Source organism: Sminthopsis crassicaudata, chromosome 6 (genome assembly GCF_048593235.1).
Source record: "Sminthopsis crassicaudata isolate SCR6 chromosome 6, ASM4859323v1, whole genome shotgun sequence".
Lineage (NCBI taxonomy): Eukaryota > Metazoa > Chordata > Mammalia > Dasyuromorphia > Dasyuridae > Sminthopsis > Sminthopsis crassicaudata.
The window spans coordinates 257954604-257964857 of NC_133622.1; the positions used below are offsets into that span (position 1 = coordinate 257954604).

The 10254-nt window shown below is 38.4% G+C and overlaps 1 long non-coding RNA gene across 1 annotated transcript; it reads right to left on the reverse strand.

Annotated features, from left to right (window-relative positions):
- Positions 1-3400: 3400 nt before the first annotated feature.
- LOC141548048 (uncharacterized) lies at positions 3401-7960 on the reverse strand. Its single transcript, XR_012483759.1, has 2 exons — positions 7409-7960; positions 3401-4412 (listed from the first exon to the last, which is right to left on the reverse strand). It is a non-coding gene; the product is annotated as an uncharacterized LOC141548048 (long non-coding RNA).
- Positions 7961-10254: the final 2294 nt, after the last annotated feature.

Sequence of the window (10254 nt, forward strand, 5' to 3'; positions counted from 1 at the left end):
GGGGGGGGTGGGCTGGGGTGGGAAGGAGAGGAAGGGAGGGAGAGAAACTCCACAAATGTTTGCCTTTTGGGGAAGGGGCGGGCAATATTCTTATTTACTTAGATATGTGTAAAACAATGTTTTACATTTATTTTTAAAACTTTGACTTCTAGATTCTCTCCCATTCTCCCCATCTCCACCCTTTTTTTAGAACGCTGCTGGGAATTGATGCAACACATTTCGGTAATATTGATGCTGCCAAAGATAGTATAAATGTCGTGTGTTTCTCTTCCCCACCCCCCACCCCAATCCACTCGAGGAAAAAAGGAAGTTTAAGAAAAAGTCTTCAGTCTGCGTTCAGACCCAATCGGAGTTTCTCTTAGGACAGATAGCATTTGTCTTCAGTCCTTCAGACCGGTCTGGGATAACTTTGTTGCTGAGAACAGGAAAGTGTTTCACAACTGATCATCCCACAGCTTTGAAATTTGCTCTAACTAGGTACACAGTACCTTTCCCAGGGCTGGAACTCAGGGAGGACTTTCCGCATTTTTCTCTTCTCTTGTAGAATAAGAATATTCCTTCATAATCCTATACCACAATTTATTCAGTCTTTCCCCAATGAAAAGTCATCCCCTCGATTTCCAACTTTTTGTCCTGAAGAAAGAGCTGCTAATAATATTTCTATAGGTCAAAGGATCTTATGACCCTTTGAGCATAGATCATGTCTTTTCACCATGAGTTAATTGGGGAATGGCTCTCTCGTATTTTTTTTAAACAAGTTTGACTCACTTCCCTATTCATTTGCCAAGTAAAGCTTTAATTCGAGAAACTTGCTTCACAATTCTTTTCATAATTACTCTTGCTAACTCTATACCTCTCCGTTTATTCTGTTGTCTTTCCCTTCATCCTGTCCCTCTCAAAAGTGTTTTGCTACCTAATATGCCCTCTCTTTTATCACACTCCCCTTCTCATATCTTTGTCTCTTCCTGCTTGCTGATAGAATTGTGTAGCCATATTGATGTAAGTTATTTCCTTTTGAGGCAATTTTGACGCTTCTCCCCTCTCCTCTTTCTCTACATTGGAGCAGCTTTTTCTTGTATCTTTATGGCAGATAATCTACTCCTTTCCACCTCTCCCTTTCCCTTTCTCCCACTTCTTTCCTCAATCACCCCTGGATTTTAGATTTTATCCTCTCATATTCTATCCACACATTGCCATCTCCCTCCCCCCTCTCTCATATATATACATATATATATATACATACATATGTATATATATATATATATAATTTTAACTGCCATAATAATGAGCACGTTATTATAAGTTACAAGTACCATCTTGTAGGAATGCAAACAGATAACCCTTGTTAAGTCCCTCATGATTTCTGTTTTCTTCCTTCTCCATCTCCTCCTCCTCCTCCTCCTTCTTTTTCCTTCTCTTTCTCCTTCTTTTTCTTGCAATTCTTCTTGCAATTCTTCTTCTCTTCTTTCTCCTTCTCCTTCTTCTTGTAATTCTTTTTCTTTTTTCTTCTTCTTGAAGTTCTTCTTCCCTTCTCTTATGTCTCCTTCTATTCTTTCTACGTCTATTTCTCCTTCTCCTCCTCCTCCTCCTGCATCTCCTTCTCTTTCTACTTGTTTCTCTTTCTCCTCCTTCCTCCAATTCTTCTTGCAGTTCTTCTTCTCCTTTTTCTCCTCTTGTTCCTCCTCCTTCTCCTCCACTTCCTCTTCCTTCTCCTCCTTATTCCTCTTTCTCTTCTTTTTCTCCTTTCTCCTCCTCCTCCTTTTCCTTATTCTTTCTCTTTCTTCTTCTCCTCCTCTTTCTCTTCCTCCTTCTCCTATTCCTTGTTCCTTTCCTCTTCCTCCTCCTTTCTCTTCCTTTTCTGCTTCTTATTCCACTTGTTCTTTCTGTTCCTCTCTTCCTTCTTCTCCTCTTTTTCTACTTCCTCCTCCTATTTTTCCTCCTCCTTTTTATCCTCCTCCTCTTTATTCTTCATCTCCTTCTTTGCTCCTCATCCTCTTCCTTTTCCTCTTCCTCTTTCTCCTCCTCTTTTGAGCCAATTTTGATGAGACTAAAGTTCCCTACTCCTATTCCCCTCTCCTCTTTCCCTACATTGTAGAGGCTTTTTCTTGTCTCTTTTGTGGCAGATAATTTACTCCATTCCACCTCTCCCTTTCCCTTTCTCCCAGTTCTTTCCTCAACCACTTCTCAATTTCATTTTATATTTTATATTTCATCCTCTCATAATCAATTCACACTGTGTCATCTCTCTCTCTCTCTCTCTCTCTCTCTCTCTCTCTCTCTCTCTCTCTCTCTCTCTCTCTCTCTCTCTCTCTCTCTCTCTCTCTCTCTCTCTCTGTATTACTTTTAACTGCCATAATAATGAGCATGTTATTGTAAGTTACATGTATCATCTTATAAGAATAGAAACAGATAAAATTCTCCTCCTTCTACATCTCTTCCTCCTCCTCCCTTTTCCTTGTCTTTCTCCTTCTCCTTTTTCTTGCAATTCTTTTTCCTGTCATTCCTCTCCTTCTCTTCTTTCACCTTCTCCTCTCCCTTCCTCCTGCTCTTCCTTCTCCCTTCTTCCATTCTTTTCTTTTACTTCTTCCTGACATTCTCCTTCTCTTCTCCTATTCTCCCTTCTTCTCATTCTGCATCCACTCCTTCTACTTTTTTTCTCCTTCTCCTTTTTCTTCTTAATGCAATTCTTCTTTTTTTCTTCTCTTCTTCAATCTCCTCCTTCTCCTTGTTCTTCCTCTTCTTCTCCTCTTCCTCCTTCTCCTTCTTCCTTCTTCTCCTCTTCCTTCTTCTTCTATTCCTTCTTTTCCTCCTCCTCGTCTACTTCTTCCTCCTCCTCCTTCCTCTTCATCTCCTGCTTCTTGTTCTCCTTTTCTTCCTTCTTCTTCCTCTTCCTCTCCTTCTTCTCCCCCTCTTCCTCCATTTCCTCCTCCTCCTCCTTGTTTTCCTCTTTATCCTTCTTCTCCTTTTCCTCTCCCTCTATGCTTTATTCTTTGTCTTCTTCTTTCGCTCTTCCTGCTCTTCCCTTTTACTTCTCTTCTTTCTCCTCCTTCTCTTCTTTCTCCTTCTTGCACTTTTTCTTCCTTCTCATTCTCCTATTTCCTTTCCCCCTCTATCTCCTCCTCCTCCTTCCTTTTCCTTCTTTTTTCTTGCAAAACTTCATTTTGTCTTTTATTTGTGATTTGAATTTTTTTTTCACATGATGATGAATTCTTTGCTGTTCTTTGGAGAACCCTTTGCTCATATTTTTGGCTAATTATTTAGTGGGCATGGTCATCTGACCCGGCCTGCGGGTCTCGAACTAGGGACGGCTGAAGTCACACATCAGTCTGTAAGCCGGAGGCTGGGGAAGGCGTTTGCCTGGGAATGGGCTGAAAAGAAAGAAAGAATGGAAACTACTCTGTGTAGTGACAGAATAGCTCGTTTATTGAGGCAAAGCAAAGGGTTTTTATATGTTGTGGAGCGAATGCCATGTAGCAAAGTAAATTTCCATAGAACAAAAGATATAACATTTGTTGACCATATATCAGAAAGTCAAGGCAATATGTGACGATTTGCGGTTGGAACATTCGTCATGTTTTTGACAGTTAATGCTTGGGTCAGAAAAACCTTGGGGCAGGGAGTTCTCACACATCCAGGACGTTCCTTTGGGGCCAAGACTTTTATCTAATCTTAAAATGGTTTGTAGATGTCTGGGTGAAGGGCTCTGGCATGTCCCCCTTTTTTCATTTGTAAGGTGGCAGGCCTGTCTTAGGCTATGTGACCTGCCTCCAGTTGTGGGGAGTGAGCGTTCGATCTATATCAATAGCATGCCACCAAATGCTGTCTTAGGTCATCGGGGTCAACCACACCAACTCGAGGGTATATTATACCAGATTCTATCTTAAGTGGGTGGGAAACAGACCTCTCGAGGTTGCCCGTCATGGCAATTGCGTGGTCTTACTGCCATGGTTCTGGAAATAATAAGTCAAACCTCAAATCATCCACCACCCGGGGTCACACTAATCCCGTCATGGGCTCAGTCACAGCTTACATAAGAAATGGGGTAGGACATGATTGAGACCAAGTCTTGGAAAGACACCAGGGAAAAATGGGAGAGGTGTCAGTAATAGATATTTTATCTAATAGTGAGGCTTCAATACTGCTATCAAGATTTTACATGCACAGTTCATTAGTTGCTTTTCAATGTTGGTCTCAGTTTGTTCTCTGCATTCAGTTGGGAAGTCCATACCCTCGGAGTCCACCAGTCCTTTAATTCTGATGTGCTGAGTCCACTCTCTTTCCTGTGTAGCACTGCTGTATCTGATGTCAAGAGGATCTGGAACAGTCCTTTCCATCTCAGGGTCAGCTTGTCCTCCTTCCATGTCTGAACCAGGACCCCATCTCCAAGCTAGAACTCATGCACTGTTGAAATCCTAAGGGAGGAGTCTGAGCAAAGTTTTCAGATGTTACAGTAAAGACATAACATATTTCCTTAAAAACAAATCCTTGGTTTCAAATATTGGATACAAGGAAGAATTTTGAATCCCTTTTGGATAAGGGTGACCATACAATAATTCATAAGGTGACAATTCCACATCTCTTCAGGGGTTTTGTTTTAATTCTTAATAAGGCAAGGGGAAGGCACTTGGTCCAGGGCAATTGTGTCTCTAATGCCAATTCACTCAATTGTTGTTTAATTTCCTTATCCACCCTTTCCACTTTACATGATGAGGGAGGATGCTATAGCTTGGGCCACAGATTGGAGGATCTTAGCTGTGAAACAGGTGCTTTGGCCTAAATCTGCCTGCTCCACCATCTCCTCTATACTTACAGATTCCTCTTCTCCAGGCTGCTTTGCTTCCTCATCTGCAAAGCAGTTTCTCCTTATCTCAAATGAATCTCCTCTTTTGTGCCCCTGCACATGAATCACTGCAGCATTCTTAGGTAACATAAGATTAGTCAAAATTTCAGTGACCAATGCCCTGTGTGCCAATCCCTTTCCTTTACTGTTTACCATTCCCCTTTCTTCCCATATTTCCCAAATATATGAACAATTCCCCAAGCATATTTTGAATCAGTCCTTCAAGAAATTTTAGGGCTTGATTTATTGCATATAATTCACAAATTTTGAGCTGACCATTCTTTTGGCAAGAATCCAGCTTGAACCAGAGTCAAATCTTCCCATTAACAATAGCATAACCATTTTTCCTTTTCCCATTAACTATTTGTGAAGAACCATCTATGAACTATTCAGTGCCTTTCAACAAAGGGACTTCCTACAAATCTTCCCTAATCTTAGTTTGGTAATCAATCACATTTGGACAATCATGTTCAAGGTACACATGTTTCCCAGGGGAAGCAGATAAGAACATGGCTGGATTAAAGTTATGATCTGGTGAGAGTGCCAAATCATCTCTTTCCAATAATATTGTTTCATATTTTAAAATCCTTGAATCAATTAGCCACCTCCTGGCCTCTTTGATTCAGAATTGATTGAACCTGGTGCAGGACATTCACTATTAAACTATTCCCAAAGGTTAATTTCTGACTTTTCTTGTACCAAAAGTACTGTGGCTGACAACACTCCTAAAGCCACATTGTTTATTGTATTTATATTTTACCTCATGTTTCACAAATTGAAATTTGTTTTAAGAAATTCTCAATCCCTGTGCTCCTAAATAATTTAACAAACTGATAGTGACTTGGACAAGGTCAGTTTTTTTTTTTTTTTTTTTTTTTTTTTTGTCACAAAAAGATCATCTACATTTTGTAAGACTTTTAACAATAAGAAATTTATCCCAGAATGTTCACACAATTCTTATATACCCAAGTAGATGTTTTATAAGTTGAACATTGTACCAATTATTTTGTTTTTAAAATACCCAATACACAGAAAAATCCCAAATTACATATTGCCATAACAAAAACATTTTCAAAAGGACAAAGGCAAGAACTATTATACTTGGAGTCCCTGTAAATAATTGGCATCAATACAATTAATTAAAACTTCTATTTTGATCATATTCTTTAAACACAAAAAACATTATGTATTTTAGAAACAAATGTTCACTCAATTAACATCTTGTAAGAGTGGCTTGACCCTTTATCAGTTTGCTTTCTTCAACCAAAAACAGCTGCAGCTTCCTACTGCTGCTCTCCCCCTGTAAAAACACATCCTGTCTCACAGTCATCTCTCCGTGACTCCCCTTTCCAACTAGTTCCTTCTTTTCCCCACTGATTTCTTCTTGAAATCTTTTGCTCCCACTAATCAATCCTTCTTAAATCATCTTCATTCTCCTGTCCCATCTCTCTGTCTTTCTCTTCCCAATGCCTACTTGCTCAAACTTTCTCTGACATACTTTAAACACTTCCAAACCAATAACTCTTCTGACTAGATGCTTCATTTTTCTCTCTTCCCAATGCCTACTTGCTCAAACTTTCTCTGACATACTTTAAACACTTCCAAACCAATAACTCTTCTGACTAAATGCTTCATTTAAACTATTAATTAATTTTGCAAATCAATCTCTCTTGTCCCTTTTCTTTAATCACCCCTTTTTTTTTTAAACTTTAAACTTTAAGATTCATAACCCATAATGATAACAAATTACCCAATGTTTCAGAAGCAAACCAAATAGTTTTTCTTTTTTTTTTTTTTTTTTTTTTTTTTCTGCCTGAGTGCTTCAAGGCCACTAGTAGAAGCTTCTCAGGCGGTATGGTATTAAGCAGATAAGATTGTAATGCCATTACTCCCCTTTAGCAGGCTTTGAAAATAGTCAAGTTTTTTCTTTTACTTACAAATTAGCACAACAGGTTAAAAAGTTTAAAATCACAAACACTTTTATATTAAGTAACATTAAAATAATCAATTCCCAAATTTCTTAATCATTGTTTTTAAAACTTAACAAAGCTCTTAAATCACTAAAGCAAACTAGAGGCTTTTCCTAGGACTCCCGCTGCCAGAGAGAAGTTTGTTTCACCTTGAACATTCTTCCCTCCCAGAATCCAAACAGAGTTTCTCTAAACTTCCAAGCCCATTTTAATGCATTATCTGCCTTCACAGGGAATGCCTAGATATTCCATGATTTAAGACCACTCTGAAAGAATTACTATTCTGAATGAATTCCAATTTCCACAATTCAGCCTGTTATTTTTCTAAGCCTGTAACACAGAGGCTGAATTCTTATCTCTTATGAGCTTGCTAACTTTTAACACAGAACAGAAGCAATGCAAAGCAGACAAACATACACAGACAGACACAGAGCTCTATTTTTCTTAACTTTTAAGCCTTTTTCTCTAAAGCTTTCTTTTAAGATCTTTCCTTTTAACCTTAATTCCTTGTTCCCTAAAACTCTCTTTAAGATCTTTAACGAAAATCTGTTCTTTAGAAAGGTGGGAGCCCATGATTTCGACGGATTGGTTCACTTACACTGTATGTGAAGATTCTCTTCGGGGTCCTTAGACGGGGGCCTGGCCAGGCGGTTCATCTCTCCTTCTCTTCGTCAATCCGTCGGGCTGATATGGATCTTCATGTCCCTGTTCGGGCGCCAATTTGACCCGGCCTGCGGGTCTCGAACTAGGGACGGCTGAAGTCACACATCAGTCTGTAAGCCGGAGGCTGGGGAAGGCGTTTGCCTGGGAATGGGCTGAAAAGAAAGAAAGAATGGAAACTACTCTGTGTAGTGACAGAATAGCTCGTTTATTGAGGCAAAGCAAAGGGTTTTTATATGTTGTGGAGCGAATGCCATGTAGCAAAGTAAATTTCCATAGAACAAAAGATATAACATTTGTTGACCATATATCAGAAAGTCAAGGCAATATGTGACGATTTGCGGTTGGAACATTCGTCATGTTTTTGACAGTTAATGCTTGGGTCAGAAAAACCTTGGGGCAGGGAGTTCTCACACATCCAGGACGTTCCTTTGGGGCCAAGACTTTTATCTAATCTTAAAATGGTTTGTAGATGTCTGGGTGAAGGGCTCTGGCAGTCATCAATCCTATATTTATATGTAGATAAATCTATAAACCTATATGTGAGTGAATATTGATAACCATACATATAAGTGACAAAACATATATGAGTATATATGTCATATCTTTGGTACGAAGCCTTTATCATAGAAATTGACTCATTGTTTTCTCTCATTCAAGCACTTCTCTTCTTACGCTACCTGCATGAATGTTGTCTGTGCTGAAATATTCCAATTCAATTAAAACAATCAGAGTTACCAGTTTTATCTTGATGGGCTCATTTCAATACTTCTGATTGGAAGAGCAAAAATCTCTTCCAAGAGCCTGCCTCTTTAGAGGGCTCCAAATTCCTTTCCTCTCTTCATTTGCCAGTAACTGCTCTGCTTGGTTTCCTCTTCTCTACCATCATGATGTCCATTAGGTGTAGAGGGGTGAAACTGTGAAAAGGTGTACTTGAATCAGACAGCAAAGCACTTAAGGCTAATTACCCATTTGATGTGAGATAATAGTGCTATATACATATATTTGGATGAGATGGTGATGTGATGCTTTTCCTCACCATAGGTGCTTGCTGGATGTGTGGTGGTGAGATAATGGTAGACAAGGATTGGAGGGCTGAGGGAGAGAGGTCAGAGTCACTCTGCCTCAGGAGGATGATGGCAAGATAATTGTAGGCAAGGATTAGAGGGACAAGCCAGAGACTCACTTTGCTGCCTGACTAGGAGGAAGGAAGTTGGTGACTTTGAAATCGAGAATCCAGGATCCTCATGGCAGTTTGTCTTTTTGCTTCACTTCCCCCCCACTAAAGACCAAGGACTTTAACCGATCCTGACTCTGGCTGATCCTGAGGCCTCCGGGGAGCTAGGCCAGACTTTACACAAGGTATATTAAACACTTAAAGAAATTGAATAAGAAAACCATTTTAAATTAAATACTATAAAATTATATATGCTTTGAAGATACAACAAGGTAATATAAATAGATTCCATATAAGTTAACTGACAAAAGAACTCTTTATCTAATGAAACTACAGGGGCATAACTCATGAAACTAAGTCAAATAATAACAACATTCATTTATAAGAACAAAACTCCCAGAATCTCGAGGGAAATTCTACAGTTATACTATATAGACTTCTGAGACAAAAAGAGAATATTTAAATTACATATGTAAAATTTATTCTTTTTGTAAGTTATGTTCAATTTGTTTGAATCTTTAGTTTTGTTATCATATAATTTTGAATGGATAGTTCCTTCGTTATTTCAGAAGAAAATATTGAAAGGAGATATGAAATAATAATGACTAACATTCATATAAACCCCAAAGGTTTACAAAACACTTGTTGTAAATTAATTTGTTACATCCTTCCAGAAATCTAGTGATACTTCATCCCTGTTAATTTTTGCAGGTAAGGAAAGGATGGTTGAAAGAATGACTTGCCTAGAGTCACCCAGCTAAGAAATTGGAGCAAGATTAGAACTAGAAGTAGAAATCGATTTTTTTCTCTTTAAAAAGTCTTATATTCTAAAGGTCTATTCATTTAAGTCTTTACAAAGAAGACCTTTGATATTATTTATCATTTTAGGGAAGGAAGGAAACAAGTATTGATTTAGGACCTACTGCCTACAAGGTATTGTGCTGCTTTACACTTTCCCATTTGACCCTCTCAAGACAAGTAGGAAGATGGTGTAATTATGAACCTTATTTAACAGATAGAGAAAGGGAAGCAGACTGTTTAGGTGACTTGCCTAGGGGCACACATAGCCAGTGTTCCTGGCTATATTTGGATTCAGATTTTCCTGACTCAGGACCTAGCAATCATCTACTAACCCACAAAGCTGCCCATGTCTTTGTATTTTCTAATTTATCCACATTGATAGATTATTTTTTTCTCCTGTCTCACTTGGGGTTTATTTCTTGATTTTCATGTTTATTTTTGATTATATAACCAGTTCATTAATTCTTTATTTTTTTGCTTTCTCCAAAGAAAATTTTTTTGAAAGTTTTTTAATGTATAAAAGAAAATAGAGAATAAAAGCCAGAAATAATTACATGGAAGCAAAGCAACTTTGAAAGTTGCATATTAAATTTGTTATTTTTAAAAAGAAAAGCAATCAGGGCAGCTAGGTGGCACAGTGGATAGAGCACCAGCCATGAAATCAGGAAGACCTTAACTCTTCCTAGCTGTGTGACCTTGGGCAAGTCACTTAATCCCAAGTGCCTTAGCAATAAAAAAAAAAAGAAAGAAAAAGAAAAGAAAAAGAAAAAGGAAAAAGAAAGGAAGGAAAGGAAAGAAAAGAAGGA